This window comes from Ranitomeya imitator, chromosome 1, assembly GCF_032444005.1.
Source record: "Ranitomeya imitator isolate aRanImi1 chromosome 1, aRanImi1.pri, whole genome shotgun sequence".
In the NCBI taxonomy this organism is placed as follows: Eukaryota; Metazoa; Chordata; class Amphibia; order Anura; family Dendrobatidae; genus Ranitomeya; species Ranitomeya imitator.
In genome coordinates this window covers 956,984,697-957,010,156 of record NC_091282.1, presented here as the reverse complement: position 1 = coordinate 957,010,156, position 25,460 = coordinate 956,984,697, and the positions used below count along the sequence as shown (strand labels likewise).

The following is a 25,460-nucleotide window of genomic DNA, read 5'->3' as shown; positions in this document are numbered from 1 at the left end:
TGTTGGTACTTACAGTTGAGAGGATCCTGTTATGAATGGTTGTGAGTGTATTTAGCACATCAGGGTGGGCATCATCTGAAAGAGACATGACATCCACTGTGTCATTTGCTGATGGATTGAGGTCAATAGGAAGCGGAGGTCATCCATACATGACCTCAAATGGAGTGTACTTGGTTGAGGCATGCACAGATGTGTGATAGGCAAACAAAACACCAGGGATGAACTGGTCCCAGTTGGTTCCTTGGTCATTGACAAGCTTGCAAAGAGATTCTTTGAGTGTTCGATTGTCACGTTCCCGCTGGCCATTTGTTTGTGGGTGGTAGGCAGATGAAATGCGGTGATCTGTTTGAAAATGATCCATCAGGTTGTCGATGATCGTGTTCACAAACTCTCTTCCCTGGTCGCTAATCAGTGTGTCCATACAACCTAAGCGGCAAATTATGGTGTACAAAAATTTTGCTACTGACATGGCACTGTTGTCTGGAACAGCTGTTGCTTCAGTCCACTTCGAGAAATGATCAGCGACTGCAACTATATATTTGTTGCCGTTTGATGTTTCCTGAAGAGGACCAATCATATCAATCCCAACTAAGCTACATACTTTTCCATATGCAAATTGCCTCTTCTGATAAAAAGAGGACTTAAACTCTATAGCGCCACCTGTTGGAAGTAGCGATCCTACAGGTTACAATCAACTCTCTAACAAGTCATGCAATATGACAGGATAAAAGCCAAATCAGTATCTCAATTCGCAGACACGGTGTTTCGGGCTCTTGGCCCTCATCAGTGCAAAGCATGAGAACTAATTTGGCTAGGTGAGAGGCTCTGGACTGGGGTCTAAGGGGTATCATTTCTCCTTATGGAGAGTGACACACCATCTCTGGCTTGTCAAGGTAAGGAGGCTTATTCGCCGTGCAATGCTCCTCTGGGAAATATCATATGCAAATTTCCTCTTCTGAGAAAAAGAGGACTTAAACTCTATAGCGCCACCTGTTGGAAGTAGCGATCCTACAAGTCACAATCAACTCTCTAACGAGTCGTGCAATATGACTTAAAAGGATAAAAGCAAAATCAGTATCTCAATTCACAGACACAGTGTTTCGGGCTCTTGGCTCTCGTCAGGAGTGGTGGAGCTTCTTCGCTGATTTTGGGACATGTGACAAAACATTTTTGACAGGATTTGACATGTTGGTAAACATCAGTCTTCATTCCCTTCCAGTAATAACGGTCAGAAATTTTGGCAAATGTTTTATCTCTGCCAAAATGACCACCAGGAGTTGGGTTGTCGTGACAGACCTTCAGGATATTTGGCAGTCGGCTTTTAGTGAGAACCTCCTTTTTTCCATAGTAAATTATCCCTTTCTCTGCTCGATATGGCTTAGATGTTTGTCTAAACTGGGACTTGGCATTTGAGCGTTTCTCTGGAGGTAGATCGAAGATCCACTGGGGGTACTTTTGTTCTGTTGCAGTGTAGAATCTCAAAAGCTGATCATATAGTTGGTCTTCCATTGTTGTCAAAATTGGAAAACTTTTTTTTTGTTGGAGGTGTTCCAAGTTCACTTTATATACCTTATCAGGATAGAATAGGAACTCACACTGGAGAACTTAGGGTGCATATCATAGAGAGCAGGAAGAAACATACATAACAAGATACAACACATAACATTAACTATGCACTGGTGGAACTGCACCATCTACTGTCAGTTCAATGTAATGCCTCCAACAAATGCTATAAGTCTAGTCCACCCGTTCCCTTGCACTAGATTTGCTGCTGATTTTCAACAGGGAAAGAATCAGCAGTCAATCTGCATCAAAATCCGCATCCCAACGATGCGGATTTTTTTGTGCAGAAGCACAGCAGATTTCTCCATGTCACGTGGAAGAGGGAAATCTGCTGCAGACTGCATGAAAATCTGACAAAAGCTGCATGAAATGGTATATGGTTTGTGTATGTGCATCTATATATACTGTAGCACTACAGCAGCAAAAACACACTAATATTCTGCCCTAGAGGAGTATAGAGCATGGGTATATTATACCTAGGCCAGATTATACTCCTCCGGGCCAGAATATACCCCTGCTGCTGTAGATCAGATTTTTCACGCTTATGAGAACCATTGAGTGATGTACTCAAGAACGGGGCCGCAGACATCGCACAGGGGTCCCAGACATCGCACATCGCGCAGAGGCCCTAGACATTTTAGGCTAGTTTCACATTTGCTCATGGCTGTGTACGCTCTTAGTGAAGCCCCACCCACTGCCACGCCTGCCAGTTAAGCTCCGCCCAGGTACGCATGCGGCCTGCATACCCTATCTTTATCATTGGGTACACAGGCCCTGCGGATGTTTGTGTTTGCGTCCGCATGTGTTGTTTTGACGATTTGGTGAACACAAGAAAATCCAACTTGTTGCCTTCTCCGCGGGTTGCAGCACCATCAAAAGAACGTGGGCAGAGCTTAACCTGCTGGGCACAGCAGTGGTCAAGGCTTCACTGAGAGCGTACGCATGCGCATGGCTGTACGCAAATGTGAAACTAGCCTTACAAGATTGAGTGATTTACTCAAGAGCAGGGCCCCAGACAGCATACAGTGGGTCCTAGATAGCGCACAGGGAGTCCCAGACAGCGCACAGGGGACATGCGCTCTGTCTATTTCCCCCCCTTGCGTGCTATCTTTTACCCCCTTCCTCACTGTCTCTGCCCCCTGTGCGCTATCTGGGACCCCTTGTGGGCTGACTGGAGTCCTGTGGGCTGCCTGGGGCTCCTGTGGGCTGCCTGGAGCCCTGTATGCTGCCTGGGGCCCTATGGGCTGCCTGGGGTCCCTGTGGGCTGCCTGGGGTCCTGTGCACTGCCTGGGGCCCCGTGCGCTTCCTGTGGCCCCTGGGGCCCTGTGTGCTGCCTTGAGCCCCTGTGTGCTGCCTGGGGCCCTGTGCGCTGCCTGGGGCATCTGTGTGCTGCCTGGGGCCCTGTGCACTGCCTGGGGCCTTGTGTGCTGCCTTGGGCCCTGTACGCTGCCTGGGGCTCCGTTATTGATTATATCACTCAATGGTTCTCAAAAGGCTGAAAAATCTGATCTACAGAAGCTGGGGTATATTCTGACCTGGAGGGGTATAATCTGGACTAGTCCTATTTGTACTCTGGGGTATAGTTTGGGCTAGGACTGAATATACCCGGGGTATATTCTGGCCCAGAGGGGTATAAACTGGACTAGTCCAATTTATACCCCGGGGTATAATTTGGGCTAGGCCAGAATATACCCTGGGTATAATCTGGCCTACTCCACTTTAACCCCGGTATATTCTGGGCGGGTGGGTTAATCGGGCCTGTTACACCGGTTCAATCTTTGGTGTGGCATTACTGTGATTGGCTGCCCGAACACCAGGCAGCATGGCAAACACAGCTTCTTATTGGCCGTGAAATCATCTCCACTGGTGAGAGAGCCGCAGTTACCACTCTGTCAAAAGACAGTGTGAGCCCACAGCTGTGATCGGAGGTATAAAGTTCACCTCCACTCACTGGTGTCAGCTGATGGGACTACAGCTCCCATCAGCCCACACCTGCTGCCACTAATAACAGTGAGAGCAGGAGCGGCTGATGGGAGTATTCATCAGCCGGCACCTGAGATGTAAATAAATAAGTTTAAAAAAAATGGCATGGGTTTCCCTGAATTTTGATAACTAGCCAGGCAAAACTCACAGCTGGGGGCTGCAACTCTCTGTTGTCAGCTTCAGCAAGTCTTGTTATCAAGAAAAGAGGGGTCCCCATGCCGTATTTTTAATTATTTAAATAAATAATTGTAAAAAACCGGTATGAGTGCCCCCTCATTTTTTAACAACCTGCCTTGATAAAGCAGGCAGCTGGGGGCTGGCATTCTCAGGCTGGTAAGAAACCATGTATATTGCCCACTCAGCCTAAAAGTAGCAGCCCACAGCCGCCTAGAAATGGCACATCTATTAATTCTAGCACTATGCCCTACTCTTCCCACTTGCTCTGGCAAGTGGGGTTCATATTTGTGGGGTTGATGTCACCTTTGTAGTGTCAGGTGACATCAAGCTCACGGATTACTGGAGAGGCGTCTATAGAACACCTATCCATTACTAACCCTATAGTTATATTGTAAAGAAAGACAAAGCCAGAATAAAGTCTTTTAGTAGAAAAAAAACAAAACACAGTCATCCATTTTTATTTAAAAATAAGAAACACAGTTATACTCACCTAACTCCTAATTCCATTGAATCCCTCATCTCCTGTAATAAAGCAAAAATAAAAAACAACAATATCCCTCACCTAGCCATTGTTCTGTCCCATGCCGTAATCCATGTCTGGGGGATAGTTTTCAACCTGGACGGTGTCAAGATGCTGAGACAGGCTGAGAACCACTGTTGACTGAACTGCTGTGAGCGCAGCCTCAGTGACTGGCGGTGACATCATCGAGGTTACCTCCGGTCACTGAGATTGCATTTCCAGCCAGGCTGAACTGCGGTGACCTCGATGAGATCCCCGCTACCACCATGTCATCATTCTCCCCTACTTGTGCTTATCGCCGGCAGAGCAGGGGAAAATTCTGAGAGTCGTCTTCAGCACCAGGCGCCGGGGAACAGTGCTTACTGCACCGCTGCTTCCCTGGCATCCGCCTTGTGGCACTAATGTGGCAGATGGGCAGCACATGGTTGCCACATGTGTGCCACACGTACTACACACATTGACATCTCTAGCACCGTTTTGACGCTAGCGCGAGCGCCATTGGAAAATTTCTAACGGTGCTTGCGCTAACGTCATAAAGTTGAAGTGAGTTCATTGGCTGTGAACTCCCAGGACCTCTCTGAAGGCACCCTCATGATCGTGGTGATGTCAGACAGGTCCTGCGAGTTCGCCTCGAGACCTCGAGCGGTAGCAGATGCTGCTCAGGGTCTTTGCTGGATGGCAGACCCGTCGTGGGACAAATATATTATCTTCTTCTCTGCGGAAAGGTGAGGAATATTGTTGTTTGTCTTCTGCAAAAGAGTTTAAAAAAACAATGGTGTCAGTGGAATGAGCGAGGTCGTAAGTATGGTTTAACTAAGATTTACTAAATGATTTTATCATTCTTTCAATTAAAGGGTGGGTGTGTGTGTTTTTAAACTATATGACTATGAGGTTAGTAATGGGAGTGTCTTATTGACACCTCTCCATTACTAACCTCAGGGCTTGATGTCACCTGACAATACAAAGGTGACATCAAACCCCCAACTATCACCCCACTTGCCACCACTACAGGGCAATTGGGATGAGCAAAGCTAAGTGCCAGAATTGGCACATCTTATAGATGTTCCTATTCTGGGGTGGCTGAGAGCTGTTTTTTAGCATGGGGGGAACATGTGTCCATAGCCTCTTCCTAGGCTATTAATATCAGACCACAGATACCTGCATAGCCTTTGCTAGTTATTAATTATTGGTGGACCCTGGGTCATTTTTTGGAGGGTCCCCTATTTTAATAGCCAGTAAAGGCTAAGTATACAGCTATGAGCTAATATTAAAAGCCCGGGAAGCTCCATGGGTGTTACCCCCTTCCCAGGCTATAATCTGGCCCCCAAGCTGTCAGCTTTCCCTCTGCTGGTTAAGAAAATTAGGCGGGAGCCCATGCCATTTGTTTTCAGAAAAATAATCTTTTAATAATTAAATATATGTACAGTAAGCCACACACACATTGTACTAATTGTATTTGTCACTGACATCTATATATCTACCTATTTTATGTGTATTTACTGTGTGCAACCCATCTATTCTATCCTGTCTGCTCCTGCTGTGATTTTACACTATGTGGCTGCTGAATTGCGGACTTTTCTTAGATAGATAGATAGATAGATAGATAGATAGATAGATAGATGCAATATCTATACATATACCATATTTTCTGGTTAATAAGACGTACCGGATTATAAGACGCACCCCAAATTTTGAGGAGAAAAATAGGTTAAAAAAAACTTTTTTTTAAATAAAATAGTGGTGCTTCTTACAATCCAGGCGTCTTATTGCTTACTGGGGTGGTGAAGTGGGTTTCGAGGGTCACTGCTTGTGTTCGGTGGTGCAGGCCGCAGTGGAGCAGGGTCCCAGGGTTGCTGCTGGAGGAGGCAAGAGTGGGGCTGTGGGTGTTCGTTGGTGCAGGGGCTCCGCCGACATTTTGTTGAAACCCAGAGCCCCTGGACTGTTTCCTATGCGGTGAACTCCAAGAAAATGGCTCTGGGAAAATAGCTGCTGAGGCAACAAATGCGCGGATGGAGATTTTGGCGCTGAGATCTCATCTCCCAAGATCTTTGTGCCAAGATCTTCATCTGCGCCTGCGCCGCATTAGCGCCCATTTTCCTGGAGACATCGCGTAGAGGCAGGTGCGGATGGAGATCTCGCCTTTCCTTAATCTGCGCCGAGTACGAAGCCAAACACTGACCCCTGGAAGAAGAATGGCGGCCACCATATGCCGCCGCAGGGCTACTGCTCGCCGCCGTACCACCACCACAGGACCACCGCTCGCCGCTTTACCACTACTGCACACCGCAGGACCACCGCACCACCACTGCAACACCCGCAGCTCCGAGCCCGCAGCATTGGTAAGAACAATGATCGGTTTATAAGACACACCCTCATTTTCCCCCTAATTTTGGGGATCATAAAAGTGCGTTTTATAATCCAAAAAATACGATATATATACACACTACCTATTCTATGTGTTTATATCTATTCTATCTATTCTAACCTGTCACGCTGTGATTTTAATGTACACGGCAGATGGATTGCCTGCTTTTTATCTGTATCTCTCCCAGTTTATAATGCTGAGTTGTGAAAATAAAAAAAAATCTAATTTTTCCCACAAAAATGTTCTTTTAGCCCCCAAATTTTTATTTTCACAAGGGTGGCAGGAGAAATGGCACCATACAATTTGGAGCTAGCAGGAGACTTGTGGAAAACAGGTGTTGCGTGTGTAACAACATTTCTATGGGTCCCAAAACCCATTTCACACCCGTAAAAAAAAGTTGTTCTACATGAAAAGCCATCTTCTACACATATCCAGCTAGCTCCTCAGCAATATGCTTCTTAATGGTGGTTTAGTAAAAGTATTGATTAATGGATGGTAAGTGCCACTTTTCTGTATTGAATGGAAAATTTAAACTATCCATCTGCTTGTCTGTCTATCCATCTGTCTGTCTATCTATGCTACAAATGTTTATCTAACTACACATAATGTAGTTCTCATTAACATATAGTGCCAGCTTCTTCACTGTCAGATCAGAGTGCAGCAGGGACAGAGAAGAGAGGCTACTCCAACCACAGGAGAAATAGCATGGAGTGCAGCTACAGATGAAGCAGTAATGCATTTAAATTTCTAATCCCTTCACAACATGTAACGTACATGTTGTCGTGTCACTGCCTTTGATGCGAGCTCACACCACAAAGCCCTCATCTTTCACTGCACATGATGGCTGATCTAATCAGCCACCATGTGCCTTAGGCCTCTTTCACACGTCAGTGTCTCTGGTACGTGTACTGACAATTTCTCACGTACCGGAGACACTGACACACGTAGACCCATTCAAATGAATGGGTCTATGCACATGTCTCCGTGTTTTCACGGACCGTGTGTCCGTGTGCAAAATACGGAGACATGTCCGCTTTTCTCCGGCAGCACATACCGCAATACGTGCCGCACACGGAGAACAGTGTGAACTGTCCTCCGTGTGCACGTACCGCCTGCAGCAGAGACAGCGCTACAGTAAGCGCTGTCCCCTCTGCGTGTGGTGCTGGAGCCGGCATTCATTCCTTCTCCCCAGCAGCGTTCGCTGGAGAGAAGGAATGAAAAATCAAGGATTTTGGTTTTTTTACCTTAAAAATAAAGTTTGTGAGTCACCACCCGCCCCCCATCCCCTGGGCGCCCCCCCGCTTGCCGGGAAATATTCACCCAGCTCCTGCGATGTATGCTCTCAGCGCCGGTAGCAGGTCCTGTGTGAGCGGTCACATGGTACCGCTCATTACAGTGATGAATAAGGGAAAAAAAAAACCTTGATTTTTCATTCCTTCTCTCCAGCGAACGCTGCTGGGGAGAAGGAATGAATGCCGGCTTCAGGACCACACGCAGGGGACAGCGCTTAACTGTAGCACTGCCTCCTGCACGGTCCGTGTGGTCCTCAGTCAGCACACGGGCAGCACACGGCTGCTGCACGTGTGCCACACTGATGTGCTACGTGAGCACACGGACACACGGACACGGATAATTCCAGTACCGATTTCTCCAGTACCGGAATTATCTGGACGTGTGAAAGAGGCCTTAAACAGTTGAGGGCAGAGCAGAGCACACGTGACATGATGACAGAGTGTCAATGGGTTGTTATAACAGCCGGGGGTCTGCTAAAGACACCCATGCTTGTCATTATGATCCTCCTTTGAAAGACAGCATTTAGCTGGCTTTAATAGGAGACATTTATTTTTGCTCTGCATAGCAGTGTTGATGCACTGCTATGTATAACATAAGCGATCGAATGGGGACTTAGCGACTTAAGGGGAATAATACATTAAAAAGTGAAAAATGTTTTTAAAAATATGAAAAATATAAACAAAACACAAAAGTTCAAATCACCTACCTTTTGCCCCATTAAAAGTAAAAGAATTAAAAATAAATGAAAAATACACATATGTAGTATTGTTGCATTCTTAAAAGTTCAATTTATCAAAATATTAAGTAAATTAGTCCATTTGGATAGTGGCGTTATTTGAAAAAAATTAAACCCACAAAATTTAGATTTTTTTGGGCTGCTGCAACATTGCCATAACATGCAATAAAAGGCGATAAAAACATCATATCTACCCCATATTGGTTTCAGTAAAACCATCAGCTTAGTGTGCAAAAAATAAGCCCTCACCCACCTCATATCCGAAAAATAAAAATGATGCGGATCTCCAAAAATGGCAACAAAAACTTTTTTTTTTACAAATTTCCTAATTTTTTTCATCACTTAAGTAAAAAAAACAATACATGTTTAGTATATGTGTGCTCATTATAACCTGGAGAATCATATTCCCAGGTCAGTTTTACCATATAGTGAACAGGGTAAATAATTAAAAAACAAACAAATAATGTGAAATTGCACTTTATTTTTCAATTTGAACACCTTAGTGACTAGCCAATTTTGACCTTAAAGGGAAGGTGCCATCAAAAAAAATTTTTTTTCAGAAATTGTAAAAATGTAAAGAATTAATGATTACATTTTCTTAAAAAATATTATCATTTGTTTATAATTTAGTAAAATATGAAAAATAATTTGAAAAGTTTTGGAATTTCCACTTTTCAACACTAGGGGGAGCAGCTGCTGAAATTTCAGAAAAACCTAGTGTACAACTAGCTCACATTACTGCACTGCAGTAATTATGGGCGGAGTCTGCTGACCTGTGTGATGTCTCCCCTCCTCCCCTTCTGGGTGTTTGCTAAGGGATTAGAGAGGATGATATTCAGGAACCCAGTGAGCAGCCATTTTGTTGGTGACTGCAGAGTATGGCTGCCGTCACACTATCAGTATTTGGTCAGTATTTTACCTCAGTATTTGTAAGGCAAAACCAGGAGTGGAACAAATAGAGGAAAAGTATAATAGAAACATATTCACCACGTCTGCATTTATCACCCACTCCTGGTTTTGGCTACAAATACTGAGGTAAAATACTGACCAAATAATGATAGTGTGAAGGCAGCCTTATACTGACAAGTAGACAGTCACCAAGGATGGCAGGCAGCAAGGATTCTGGGAGATATGTGGTGGAGGGAGCAGGGTGACAGCAGCACAGAGTATTTCAGGAGAGCAGTGTGCTGGTCTATAGGGGCCCCCTGTTTGGTGCGCGGAGCAGCCAGGGATTGTACATAGAGCGCTGTCTTTTATACACATGGATGGACCGTCTGCTCCACAGAAATCCAGGAAACATTTCTGCGGATTGATGGCCTGGTCTGATCCAGACTTTGCATGCAGACCCCATTCCCCTCCTCAGATCCTGTCTTCTCCATCCTGTCCTGGCAATGTGTGAAAGGGAGGCGACAGGCGAAGTACGGGGTGACGCTGGGAAGGAAATGTAGCCATATAGTAACGATAAAAATGAGACCCCTCTCTTCAGCTGCCTCACCAGCCCTGACTGCACCTAACTGGAGGTCATGCTTTACCCTCTATTACCCCAGACCCGCGTGCAGGTGCTCAGCCAGAACCACCATAGAATGGGTCCGCTTTCTGAAGATAATACTGCCATAGTGTTCTCACATAATACCGCCATATAGATCACACACAATACTATCAAACAGATCACACAATACTGTCATACAGTTCTCACATACCACCATATAGATCACACATAATACCGCCAGTGTTCTCACATACCGCCATATAGATCACACATAACACCGCCAGTGTTCTCACATACCGCCATATAGATCACACATAATACCGCCAGTGTTCTCACATACCACCATATAGATCACACATAATACCGCCAGTGTTCTCACATACCACCATATGCTTCTCACATAATACCGCCATATAGATCACCCATAATGCCGCCACATAGATCTCACATGTATTGTAAATAAAGACTCGGCCAGAATAAAGTCCTTTATTAATCTTTTTTATACAGTACCATACCGAACGCATAATCCTCGACTCCCTCATCTCCCACAACAAAAATAATAAACCACGATGGGGAAAGACACGCAGGGGGGAGAGGAGTGCATAGGAGAGGATTAGATACTGACTGCTGAGCCGTGTATCTAATCCTGTCCTGTGTGATACTGTGCTGAGCCGTGTATCTAATCCTATCTTGTGTGATACTGTACACAGGACAGGATTAGCTACACAAGACTAGATTAGCTACACAGGACAGAGGTAGCAGTGGTAGATGGTATATAGAGGCAGGCAGCAGTCGTAGATGGTATATAGAGGCAGGCAGCAGTGGTAGATGGTATATAGAGGCAGGCAGCAGTGGTATATACAGTGGTATATAGGGACAGGTAGCAGTGGTATATACAGTGGTATATAGGGACAGGTAGCAGTGGTATATAGGGGCTAGTAGCAGTGGTATATAGAGGCAGGCAGCAGTGGTATATAGGGGCTAGTAGCAGTGGTATATAGGGGCTAGTAGCAGTGGTATATAGGGGCTAGTAGCAGTGGTATATAGTGGCTGGTAGCAGTGGTATATAGGGGCTAGTAGCAGTGGTATATAGTGGCTGGTAGCAGTGGTATATAGGGGCTAGTAGCAGTGGTATATAGGAGCAGGTAGCAGTGGTATATAGGGGCAGGTAGCAGTGGTATATAGGGGCTAGTAGCAGTGGTATATAGGGGCTAGTAGCAGTGGTATATAGGGGCAGGTAGCAGTGGTATATAGGGGCTGGTAGTAGTGGTATATAGGGGCAGGTAGCAGTGGTATATAGGGACAGGTAGCAGTGGTAGATGCATAAGAAAATAAAAACTCTGTACTTACCTTCAGTCCTCTTCCAGGAAGTGCTGAGTCATGTTCAGTGCAGAGCAGTGTGACGATCTCCCTGCTCTGCTCAGAACAGGTCGGCAGTGAGCAGTGATTGCAGCCTGTGCTGTAATACTAAGTACAGGCTGCAATCACAGCTCCTGGCTGCAGATACTCACCCCGAACCTCTCTTCCCAGCAGCAGCTTCTCCCTGGCAGCTCCTGCTATGATCGCACACACTGAGCTGTGTGTGCGATGACAGAGGAAAAAAACAAAATGGCCGCGATCTCCTCTCACAGCTGTGACGTAGCAGCCCAGGGGGCGTGGCCAAGTCACAGCTGAGAGGCAGGAGGAGCGGTCGGAGCCCGACTGTTGGCTCCTATGCCCATGGCTGCCATAAGTGAGGTGTGCAAGTGTCGTGTCCAGACACTTACACCCACACTAATGAAAATGGCGGCCTCCAGTGGCAAAAGTAAAAATGAATAAATAAAAAAGTATTAAAGTACTACATTTACTTTTGTATTAAAAATAATTGATTATATAATCAATAATTATTAATACAAAAACTAAAATCACGGCACCCTCCCTTTAATGACCTGACCAAATTTGTGAAATCTGACCAGTTTCAATTTACCGGTATGTGGTAATAAATAGAGAACGCTTCAATGGATCCCACCGATTCTAAGAATATTTTTTAACCCCTTTCTGACATCGGACGTACTATCCCGTCGAGGTGGGGTGGGCCCCTATGACCATCGACGGGATAGTACATCCAGCGCGATCGGCACATTAACCCCCGGCACACTGCGATCAAACATGATCGCGATGTGCCGGCGGTGCAGGGAAGCATCGCGCAGGGAGGGGGCTCCCTGGGGGCTTCCCTGACCCCCCGCAGCAACGTGATGTCATCGTGTTGCTGCGAGGGTCTGCATACCTTCCTCCCTGCTCGAGGCCCGGATCCAAGATGGCCACGGCATCCGGGTCCTGCAGGGAGGGAGGTGGCTTCACAGAGCCTGCTCAGAGCAGGCACTGTGAAGCCTGCAGTGCTGCAAGTCAGATCGGTGATCTGACAGAGCGCTGTGCAAACTGTCAGATCATCGATCTGTGATGTCCCCTCTGGGACAAAGTAAAAAAGTTAAAAAAAATGTTTCCAAATGTGTAAAAAAAAAATAAAAAAAAATATTCCTAAATAATGAAAAAAAAAATATTATTCCCATAAATACATTTCTTTATCTAAATAAAAAAAAAAAAACAATAAAAGTACACATATTTAGTATCGCCGCGTCCGTAACGGCCCGACCTATAAAACTGGCCCACTAGTAAACCCCTTCAGTAAACACCGTAAGGAAAAAAAAAGCGCTTTATTATCATACTGCCGAACAAAAAGTGGAATAACATGCGATCAAAAAGACAGATATAAATAAGATATAAAGCGTCATCTTGTCCCGCAAAAAACGAGCTGCCATAAAGCATCATCAGCAAAAAAATAAAAAAGTTATAGTCCTGAGAATAAAGCGATGCAAAAATAATTATTTTTTCTATAAAATAGTTTTTATCGTATAAAAGCGCCAAAACATAAAAAAATGATATAAATGAGGTGTCGCTGTAATCGTACTGACCCGAAGAATAAAACTGCTTTATCAATTTTACCAAACGCGGAACGGTATAAATGCCTCCCCCAAAAGAAATTCATGAATAGCTGGTTTTTGGTCATTCTGCCTCACAAAAATCGGAATAAAAAGCGATCAAAAAATGTCACGTGCCCGAAAATGTTACCAATAAAAACATCAACTCATCCCGCAAAAAACAAGACCTCACATGGCTCTGTGAACCAAAATATGGAAAAATTATAGCTCTCAAAATGTGGTAACGAAAAAAATTTTTTGCAATAAAAAGCGTCTTTCAGTGTGTGACGGCTGCCAATCATAAAATTCCGCTAAAAAACCCGCTATAAAAGTAAATCAAAACCCCCTTCATCACCCCCTTAGTTAAGGAATAATTAAAAAAATGTATTTATTTCCATTTTCCCATTAGGGCTAGGGTTAGGGTTAGGGTTAGGGCTAGGGTTAGGATTAGGGCTAGGGTTAGGGCTAGGGTTAGGGCTAGGGTTAGGGTTGGGGCTACAGTTTGGGTTGGGGCTAAAGTTAGGGTTAGGGTTGGGGCTAAAGTTACAGTTAGGGTATAGATTACATTTACAGTTGGGAATAGGGTTGGGATTAGGGTTAGGGGTGTGTCAGGGTTAAAGGTGTGGTTAGGGTTACTGTTGGGATTAGGGTTTCAGTTATAATTGGGGGGTTTCCACTGTTTAGGCACATCAGGGGCTCTCCAAACGCGACATGGCGTCCGATCTCAATTCCAGCCAATTCTGCGTTGAAAAAGTAAAACAGTGCTTCTTCCCTTCCGAGCTCTCCCGTGTGCCCAAACAGGGGTTTACCCCAACATATGGGGTATCAGCGTACTCAGGACAAATAGGACAACAACTTTTGGGGTCCAATTTCTCCTGTTACCCTTGGGAAAATACAAAACTGGGGGCTAAAAAATTATTTTTCTGGGGAAAAAAAAAGATTTTTTATTTTCACGGCTCTGCGTTATAAACTGTAGTGAAACACTTGGGAGTTCAAAGTTCTCACAACACATCTAGATAAGTTCCCTGGGGGGTCTATTTTCCAATATGGGGTCACTTGTGGGGGGTTTCTACTGTTTAGGTACATTAGGGATTCTGCAAACGCAATGTGACGCCTGCAGACCATTCCATCTAAGTCTGCATTCCAAATGGCACTCCTCCCCTTCCGAGCCCTCCCATGCACCCAAACGGTGGTTCCCCCCACATATGGGGTATCAGCGTACTCAGGACAAATTGGACAACAACTTTTGGGGTCGAATTTCTCCTCTTACCCTCGGGAAAATACAAAACTGGGGGCTAAAAAATAATTTTTGGGGAAAGTTTTTTTTTTTTATTTTCACGGCTCTGCGTTACAAACTGTAGTGAAACACTTGGGGGTTCAAAGCTCTCACAACACATCTAGATGAGTTCCTTAGGGGGTCTACTTTCCAAAATGGTGTCACTTGTGGGGGTTTTCTACTGTTTAGGTACATTTGGGGCTCTGCAAACGCAATGTGACACCTGCAGACCATTCCATCTAAGTCTGCATTCAAATGGCACTCCTTCCCTTCCAAGCCCTCCCATGCGCCCAAACAGTGGTTCCCCCCACATATGGTGTATCATCGCACTCAGGACAAATTGAGCAACACATTTTGGGGTCCAATTTCTCCTGTTACCCTCGGGAAAATACAAAACTGGGGGCTAAAAAAATAATTTTTGTGGGAAAAAATTTTTGTTTTATTTTTACGGCTCTGCATTATAAACTTCTGTGAAGCACTTGGAGGGTCAAAGTGCTCACCACACCTCTAGATAAGTTCCTTAGGGGGTCTACTTTCCAAAATGGTGTCACTTGTGGGGGGTTTCAATGTTTAGGCACATCAGGGGCTCTCCAAACGAAACATGGCGTCCCATCTCAATTCCAGTCAATTTTGCATTGAAAAGTCAAATGGCACTCCTTCGCTTCCGAGCTCTGCCATGTGCCCAAACACTGGTTTACCCCCACATGTGGGGTATCGGCGTACTCAGGACAAATTGTAAAACAATGTTTGGGTTCCATTTTCTCCTGTTACCCTTGGTCAAATAAAACAAATTAAAGCTGAATTAATTTTTTTGTGAAAAAAAGTTAAATGTTCATTTTTATTTAAACATTCAAAAAGTTCTGTGAAGCACCAGAAGGGTTAATAAACTTCTTGAATATGGTTTTGAGCACCTTGAGGGGTGTAGTTTTTAGAATGGTGTCACACTTGGGTATTTTCTATCATATAGACCCCTCAAAATGACTTCAAATGAGATGTGGTCCCCAAAAAAAATGGTGTTGTAAAAATGAGAAATTGCTGGTCAAATTTTAACCCTTATAACTCCCTAACAAAAAAAAATGTTGGTTTTGCTGATGTAAAGTAGACATGTGGTAAATGTTACTTATTAAGTATTTTGTGTGACATATCTCTGTGATTTAATTGCATAAAAATTCAAATTTGGAAAATTGCGAAATTTTCATAATTTTCACCAAATTTCCGTTTTTTTCACAAATAAACGCAGGTACTATCAAAGAATTTTTACCATTGTCATGAAGTACAATATGTCACGAGAAAACAATGTCAGAATCACTGGTATCCGTTGAAGCGTTCCAGAGTTATAACCTCATAAAGGGACAGTGGTCAGAATTGTAAAAATTGGCCTGGTCATTAACGTGCAAACCACCCCTGGGGGTAAAGGGGTTAATGACATATTGTACTTCATAACAGTGGTAATATTTGTTCAATATGACTTCCATTTATATGTGAAAATATGGGAAATTTGGCAAAAAAAGTTGAAAATGTTCGCAATTTTCAAAGTTGTAATTGTAATGAAGCAAGCCATACCCATGTGAACCATAATGGAAGGTAAGCAAAAAACATTAAGGTAATATAAAGCAAAAATATTTATTTAAGTAACTATGATAACAGTGCAATAATAAAATCACAAAAGCAAAGGTGCCTCAAAAAAATGGGGGGAGGACTGACAATATAGCCCATACATGCCAGCATGAATAAAGAGTGGTACAAACAAATGGGGTAAGTAGAGGCCCTGTATAATCCCTCAATACATATAGTTCGGGAACTAAAACAGACAAAGTGCAAAAGTAGCATAAATGCAGTTATTAGAAGCATAAATACTGGACTGGAAAGAGAAAGTGGATACAATGTAAAGTGCCTGTGCGTAATGGCAGCCACCAATCTTGGTCCTAATAAAGTGACATTGCTAGAGGAAAAAATAGACAAGCCAAATAAGTGGAGGTAAAGTAAGTTTACCTATTGTGATGCAGTGGTAACGGGCATGTCAGGCGTTCCCCACCCTGACATGCCCTTCAAATCCACTTCCTCAGGGGACGCCCCCTGATGTGGAAATATGACATTTTAGTGGTAAAAATTAAATTTTTGTATATGATACAAATTTGTCAGGTACACAAAAGGTTAGACCCCAAATTATTGCGCAATTTCTCCTGAACGAGGTGCTGTCCCATATGATGTCAGAAATTACTGTTAGGCCACACATCAGGGCTGAGAAGGAAAGAGCGTTATGTGGCTTTTGGAGCACAGATTTTGCTAGAATAATTTGTGGGAGACATATGCAGATCTCCAAAAGTGCCAGAACAGCAGAAAAAAAGTAGCCCCCTGTACAAACTACATCTCTCAATGAATTCATCTACGGCTGCAGAGAATTGCCAGTTTAGTACCCATACAGTGTAGTGTCCCCATATATTGTAGCACCCCCATCCCTTGTGCCCAGCTTGTGCTTCTGGCGACACACACCCTGTAAATTGTTAAGTACTCTCTCCCCACTAACAATAATGCCAAACGTGGTTGCTTACTGTGGTTTAGGCACAGTGAGGCTCAAAAGGAGGGGGCATTTGGATTTGCAAGTGCAGAATTCACTGGATTTTATTCGAGGAAATGGAAGCCATTTTCCAAAGTCTTTGTTCTAGCAGTAACGTGGGAAACCCCTATAGTTGCAGTGACAGATGTTGGAACTGAGTGAGTGGTGGCTGGTTTTGTGCAGGATAAATTAAGTTTATAATTGGTAACATTTTGGAATACATAATATTTTTTAATCGCATCCAGAAAAAGGCTGGGATCACATTGTTATGTTCTACGCTCAGCACTTACCTCGGCGTGTCCGTGTAGATCCCACAAAAATGCGATTCAGACGAAACACCCAATGTAACCACCCACCATCAATATGCCTGTGAGACTCAGCTTAGAGCTGGATCTCACAGGTCACTGTACTCTGAGGTCATCACATTACAAAAACTGAACACGGAAATTATAGGCCAGTAAGCTTAACCTCTACTGTGGGTAAAATCCTGGAGGGCATTCTAAGGGATGCTATGCTGGAGTATCTGAGGAGGAATAACCTCATGACCCAATACCAACATAGGTTTTCTTATGAAAGGTAATTCAGTACCACAATGGACATAGAGGTCAGCGCACATACAGTGACCTGGCAATAACCCAAAAAACAAGAACGAGCTCTGAGACGTAGGAACTCTGTTGACCGCAATCCCTAATCCTCTCCAACCACACTAAAGGCAGCCGTGGATTGCGCCTAACGCTCCCTATGCAACTCGGCACGGCCTGAGAAACTAGCTAGCCTGAAGATAGAAAATAAGCCTACCTTTCCTCAGAGAAATACCCCAAAGAAAAAGGCAGCCCCCACATATAATGACTGTGAGTTAAGATGAAAAGACAAACGTAGAGATGAAATAGATTTAGCAAAGTGAGGCCCAACTTTCTGAACAGAGCGAGGATTGGAAAGGTAACTTTGCGGTCAACACAAAACCCTACAAAAACCACGCAAAGGGGGCAAAAAGACCCTCCGTACCGAACTAACGGCACGGAGGTACACCCTCTGCGTCCCAGAGCTTCCAGCAAGCAGAAAAAAACAAATTGACAAGCTGGACAGAAAAAAACAGCAAACAAATAGCAAAGAGGAACTTAGCTATGCAGAGCAGCAGGCCACAGGAACGATCCAGGAGGAAACAGGTCCAATACTAGAACATTGACTGGAGGCCAGGATCAAAGCACAAGGTGGAGTTAAGTAGAGCAGCACCTAACGACTTCACCACATCACCTGAGGAAGGAAACTCAGAAGCCGCAGTACCATTTTCCTCCACCAACGGAAGCTCACAGAGAGAATCAGCCGAAGTACCACTTGTGACAACAGGAGGGAGCTCTGCCACAGAATTTACAACAGTACCCCCCCCTTGAGGAGGGGTCACCGAACCCTCAACAGAGCTCCCAGGACGACCAGGATGAGCCATATGAAAGGCACGAACAAGATCGGGAGCATGGACATCAGAGGCAAAGACCCAGGAATTATCTTCCTGAGCATAACCCTTCCACTTAACCAGATACTGGAGTTTCCGCCTTGAAACATGAGAACCCAAAATCTTCTCCACAATATACTCCAACTCCCCCTCCACCAAAACCGGGGCAGGAGGATCAAGAGATGGAACCATAGGTGCCACGTATCTCCGCAACAATGACCTATGGAATACATTATGTATGGAAAAAGAATCTGGAAGGGTCAGACGAAAAGACGCAGGATTAAGAACCTCAGAAATCCTATACGGACCAATAAAACGAGGTTTAAACTTAGGAGAGGAAACCTTCATAGGAATATGACGAGAAGATAACCAAACCAAGTTCCCAACCCGAAGTCGGGGACCCACACAGCGTCTGCGATTAGCGAAACGTTGAGCCTTCTCCTGGGACAAAGTCAAATTGTCTACTACATGAGTCCAAATCTGCTGCAACCTGTCCACCACAGTATCCACACCAGGACAGTCCGAAGACTCAACCTGCCCTGAAGAGAAACGAGGATGGAACCCAGAGTTGCAGAAAAACGGTGAAACCAAGGTAGCCGAGCTGGCCCGATTATTAAGGGCGAACTCAGCCAAAGGCAAAAAGGACACCCAGTCATCCTGATCAGCAGAAACAAAGCATCTCAGATATGTTTCCAAGGTCTGATTGGTTCGTTCGGTCTGGCCATTAGTCTGAGGATGGAAAGCCGAGGAAAAAGACAAATCAATGCCCATCCTAGCACAAAAGGCTCGCCAAAACCTCGAAACAAACTGGGAACCTCTGTCAGAAACGATTTTCTCCGGAATGCCATGTAAACGAACCACATGCTGGAAAAACAATGGCACCAAATCAGAGGAGGAAGGCAATTTAGACAAGGGTACCAAATGGACCATCTTAGAGAAGCGATCACAGACCACCCAAATGACTGACATCTTTTGAGAGACGGGAAGATCTGAAATAAAATCCATAGAGATATGTGTCCAAGGCCTCTTCGGGACCGGCAAGGGCAAAAGCAACCCACTGGCACGAGAACAGCAGGGCTTAGCTCGAGCACAAATCCCACAGGACTGCACAAAAGTACGCACATCCCGCGACAGAGATGGCCACCAAAAGGATCTAGCCACTAACTCTCTGGTACCAAAGATTCCAGGATGACCAGCCAACACCGAACAATGAACCTCAGAGATAACTTTATTCGTCCACCTATCAGGGACAAACAGTTTCTCCGCTGGGCAACGATCAGGTTTATTAGCCTGAAATTTTTGCAGCACCCGCCGCAAATCAGGGGAGATGGCAGACACAATTACTCCCTCTTTGAGGATACCCGCCGGCTCAGATACACCCGGAGAGTCGGGCACAAAACTCCTAGACAGAGCATCCGCCTTCACATTTTTAGAGCCCGGAAGGTATGAAATCACAAAGTCAAAACGGGCAAAAAACAACGACCAACGAGCTTGTCTAGGATTCAACCGCTTGGCGGACTCGAGATAAGTCAAGTTCTTATGATCAGTCAAGACCACCACGCGATGCTTAGCTCCTTCAAGCCAATGACGCCACTCCTCGAATGCACACTTCATGGCCAGCAACTCTCGATTGCCCACATCATAATTTCGCTCAGCAGGCGAAAACTTCCTGGAAAAGAAGGCGCATGGTTTCATCACCGAGCAATCAGAACTTCTCTGCGACAAAACAGCCCCTGCTCCAATCTCAGAAGCATCAACCTCGACCTGGAACGGAAGCGAAACATCTGGTTGACACAACACAGGGGCAGAAGAAAAACGACGCTTCAACTCTTGAAAAGCTTCCACAGCAGCAGAAGACCAATTGACCACATCAGCACCTTTCTTGGTCAAATCGGTCAATGGTTTAGCAATACTAGAAAAATTGCAGATGAAGCGATGATAAAAATTAGCAAAGCCCAGGAACTTTTGCAGACTTTTCAGAGATGTCGGCTGAGTCCAATTATGGATGGCTTGGACCTTAACAGGGTCCATCTCGATAGTAGAAGGGGAAAAGATGAACCCCAAAAATGAAACCTTCTGAACACCAAAGAGACACTTTGATCCCTTCACAAACAAAGAATTAGCACGCAGGACCTGAAACACCGTTCTGACCTGCTTCACATGAGACTCCCAATCATCCGAGAAGATCACAATGTCATCTAAGTACACAATCAGGAATTTATCCAGGTACTCTCGGAAGATGTCATGCATAAAGGACTGAAACACTGATGGAGCATTGGCAAGTCCGAATGGCATTACTAGATACTCAAAATGGCCCTCGGGCGTATTAAATGCAGTTTTCCACTCATCGCCTCGCTTAATACGCACAAGATTATACGCACCACGAAGATCTATCTTGGTGAACCAACTAGCCCCCTTAATCCGAGCAAACAAATCAGATAACAATGGCAAGGGGTACTGAAATTTAACCGTGATCTTATTTAGAAGGCGGTAATCTATACAAGGTCTCAGTGAACCATCCTTCTTGGCTACAAAAAAGAACCCTGCTCCTAATGGTGACGATGACGGGCGAATATGCCCCTTCTCCAAAGACTCCTTCACATAACTCCGCATAGCGGCGTGCTCAGGCACAGATAAATTAAACAGTCGACCTTTTGGGAATTTACTACCAGGAATCAAATCGATAGCACAATCACAATCCCTATGCGGTGGTAGGGTATCGGACTTGGGCTCATCAAATAAATCCCGGTAATCAGACAAGAACTCAGGAACCGCAGAAGGGGTGGATGACGAAATAGTCAGAAATGGGACATCACCATGTACCCCCTGACAACCCCAGCTGGACACAGACATGGATTTCCAATCTAATACTGGATTATGGACTTGTAGCCATGGCAATCCCAACACGACCACATCATGCAGATTATGCAACACCAGAAAGCGAATAACCTCCTGATGTGCAGGAGCCATGCACATGGTCAGCTGGGTCCAGTACTGAGGCTTATTCTTGGCCAAAGGCGTAGCATTAATTCCTCTCAATGGAATAGGACACTGCAAGGGCTCCAAGAAAAACCCACAACGCCTAGCATACTCCAAGTCCATCAAATTCAGAGCAGCGCCTGAGTCCACAAATGCCATGACAGAATACGATGACAAAGAGCAGATCAAGGTAACGGACAGAAGAAATTTTGACTGTACCGTACCAATGGTGGCAGACCTAGCGAACCGCTTAGTGTGCTTAGGACAATCAGAGATAGCATGAGTGGAATCACCACAGTAGAAACACAGCCCATTCAGATGTCTGTGTTCTTGCTGTTCAACTCTGGTCAAAGTCCTATCGCACTGCATAGGCTCAGGTTTAAGCTCAGGTAATACCGCCAAATGGTGCACAGATTTACGCTCGCGCAAGCGTCGACCGATCTGAATGGCCAAAGACATAGACTCATTCAGACCAGCAGGCATAGGAAATCCCACCATGACATCCTTAAGGGCTTCAGAGAGACCTTTTCTGAAAATAGCTGCGAGCGCACCTTCATTCCACTGAGTGAGTACGGACCACTTTCTAAATTTCTGACAATATACCTCTATTTCATCCTGACCCTGACACAGAGCCAGCAAATTCTTCTCTGCCTGATCCACAGAATTAGGCTCATCGTACAGCAATCCGAGCGCCAGGAAAAACGCATCGATATTACTTAATGCAGGATCTCCTGACGCAAGAGAAAATGCCCAGTCCTGAGGGTCGCCACGCAAAAAAGAAATAACGATCCTAACTTGTTGAACTGGGTCACCAGAGGAGCGAGGTTTCAAAGCCAGAAATAGTTTACAATTATTTTTGAAACTCAGAAATTTAGTTCTATCTCCAAAAAACAAATCACGAATAGGAATTCTCGGTTCTAACATAGAATTCTGAACCACAAAGTCTTGAATACTTTGTACTCTTGCCGTGAGCTGATCCACACATGAAGACAGACCTTTAATGTCCATTGCTACACCTGTGTCCTGAACCACCCAAATGTCTAGGGAAAAAAAGGCAAAACACAGTGCAGAGAAAAAAAAATGGTCTCAGAACTTCTTTTTTCCCTCTATTGAGAATCATTAGTACTTTAGGCCTCCAGTACTGTTATGAAAGGTAATTCAGTACCACAATGGACATAGAGGTCAGCGCACATACAGTGACCTGGCAATAACCCAAAAAACAAGAACGAGCTCTGAGACGTAGGAACTCTGTTGACCGCAATCCCTAATCCTCTCCAACCACACTAAAGGCAGCCGTGGATTGCGCCTAACGCTCCCTATGCAACTCGGCACGGCCTGAGAAACTAGCTAGCCTGAAGATAGAAAATAAGCCTACCTTGCCTCAGAGAAATACCCCAAAGGAAAAGGCAGCCCCCACATATAATGACTGTGAGTTAAGATGAAAAGACAAACGTAGAGATGAAATAGATTTAGCAAAGTGAGGCCCAACTTTCTGAACAGAGCGAGGATAGGAAAGGTAACCTTGCGGTCAACACAAAACCCTACAAAAACCACGCAAAGGGGGCAAAAAGACCCTCCGTACCGAACTAACGGCACGGAGGTACACCCTCTGCGTCCCAGAGCTTCCAGCAAGCAGAAAAAAACAAATTGACAAGCTGGACAGAAAAAAACAGCAAACAAATAGCAAAGAGGAACTTAGCTATGCAGAGCAGCAGGCCACAGGAACGATCCAGGAGGAAACAGGTCCAATACTAGAACATTGACTGGAGGCCAGGGTCAAAGCACAAGGTGGAGTTAAATAGAGCAGCACCTAACGACTTCACCACATCACCTGAGGAAGGAAACTCAGAAGCCGCAGTACCACTTTCCTCCACCAACGGAAGCTCACAGAGAGAATCAGCCGAAGTACCACTTGTGACCACAGGAGGGAGCTCTGCCACAGAATTCACAACAGGGTTTACTAGGGACCGTTCCTGTCAGACTAATCTGATCAATTTCTATGAAGAGGTAAGTTCCGGACTGGACCAAGGGAACCCAGTGGACATAGTGTATATGGACTTTTCAAAAGCTTTTGATACGGTGCCACTAGTGTTGAGCATTCCGTAACCGCAAGTATCGGGTATCGGCCGATATTTGCGGTATCGGAATTCCGATACCGAGTTCCGATATTTTTGTGATATAGGGAATCGGTATCGGGGGTTTCCTCTCCTTCAGACCCTGGGAACCATAGAGGATACCTTCCGATATTTGTGTCCCATTGACTTGTATTGGTATCGGATATCGGTATCGGCGATATCCGATATTTTTCGGATATCGGCCGATACCATCCGATACCGATACTTTCAAACATCGGACGGTATCGCTCAACACTAGGTGCCACACAAAAGGTTGATACATAAAATGAGAATAATGGGGATAGGGGAAAATATGTGTAAGTGGGTTAAGAGCTGGCTCAGGGATTGGAAACAAAGGGTGGTTATTAATGGAGCACACTCAGACTGGGTCGCGGTTAGCAGTGGGGTATCACAGGGGTCAGTATTGGGCCCTCTTCTTTTTAACATATTTATTAATGATCTTGTAGGGGGCATACAAAGTGGAATTTCAATATTTGCAGATGACACTAAACTCTGCAGGGTAATCAATAAAGAGGAGGACAATTTTATATTACAGGATGATTTATCTAAACTAGAAGCTTGGGCTGATAAATGGCAAATGAGCTTTAATTGGGATAAATGTAAGGTCATGCACTTGGGTAGAAGTAATAAGATGTATAACTATGTGCTTAATTCTAAAACTCTGGGCAAAAAGGTCAATGAAAAAGACCTGGGTGCATGGGTGGATGACAAACTCATATTTAGTGGCCAGTGTCAGGCAGCTGCTACAAAGGCAAATAAAATAATGGGATTCATTAAAAGAGGCATAGATGCTCATGAGGAGAACATAATTTTACCTCTATACAAGTCACTAGTTCGACCACACTTAGAATACTGTGTACAATTCTGGTCTCCGATGTATAAAAAAGACATAGCTGAACTGGAGCGGGTGCAGAGAAGAGCGACCAAGGTTATTAGAGGACTGGGAGGTCTGCAATAACAAGATAGGTTATTACACTTGGGGCTATTTAGTTTGGAAAAACAAAGGCTAAGGGGTGATCTTATGTTAATGTATAAATATATGAGGGGACAGTACAAAGACCTTTCTGATGATGTTTTTAATCATAGACCTGAGACGGGGACAAGGGGGCATCCTCTACGTCTGGAGGAAAGAAGGTTAAAGCATAATGACACGGATTCTTTACTGTAAGAGCAGTGAGATTATGGAAAACTCTGCCGTATGATGTTGCAATGAGTGATTCAATACTTAAATTTAAGAGGGGACTGGATGCCTTTCTTGAAAAGTATAATGTTACAGGGTATATATACTAGATTCCTTGTTAGGGTGTTGATCCAGGGAACTAGTCTGATTGCCGTATGTGGAGTCGTTAAGGAATTTTTTAATCCAATGTGGAGCTTACTCTTTCCAACATGGTTTTTTTTTGCCTTCCTCTGGATCAACATGTTAGGGCATGTTAGGTTAGGCTATGGGTTGAACTAGATGGACTTAAAGTCTTCCTTCAACCTTAATAACTATGTAACTATGTTACATGACCTCAGGATACCATGGTAACCATCGGGAGCCACAATTCTCATTGCGGGGGTCCTATGTTTACTAGGCGGGGTTGTGACCCCTTGTAACAACTTAAATACTGCTGTCGCAATTGACAGCAGTATTTAAGGGGTTATTCGCCTGCGATCGGTCACAAAAACCAGCCAAAGCCAATTCTGTAGTGTCAGCTGTCATGTACGGCTGACACCCACAGAAATAATTGCCACCAGGCAGCGCTATTCCCTTATTCTCCATCACCATTTTAAAATGGCACTGAGGGAATAAGTACCCTTAATGACCACTGTTTTAATGAATATCGGCGGTCGTTAAGGGGTTAATGCACTTGGAATATTTTTCCCCATTTTCCAGTATACCGTACTGGTAGAATGAATAGTGTCATTCAAAAGTACAACTTGTCTCGTAAAAAACAAAGCCTCATACGGCTATGTTGACAGAAAAACAAAAAGTTG

General features: G+C 44.6%; 1 protein-coding gene across 2 annotated transcripts in view; it reads right to left on the bottom strand.

Annotated features, from left to right (window-relative positions):
* Nucleotides 1-25,460, bottom strand: part of PDE5A (phosphodiesterase 5A) — a 518,628-nt gene that overhangs the window by 293,844 nt on the left and 199,324 nt on the right. The gene's annotated exons all lie outside the window — the stretch shown is intronic.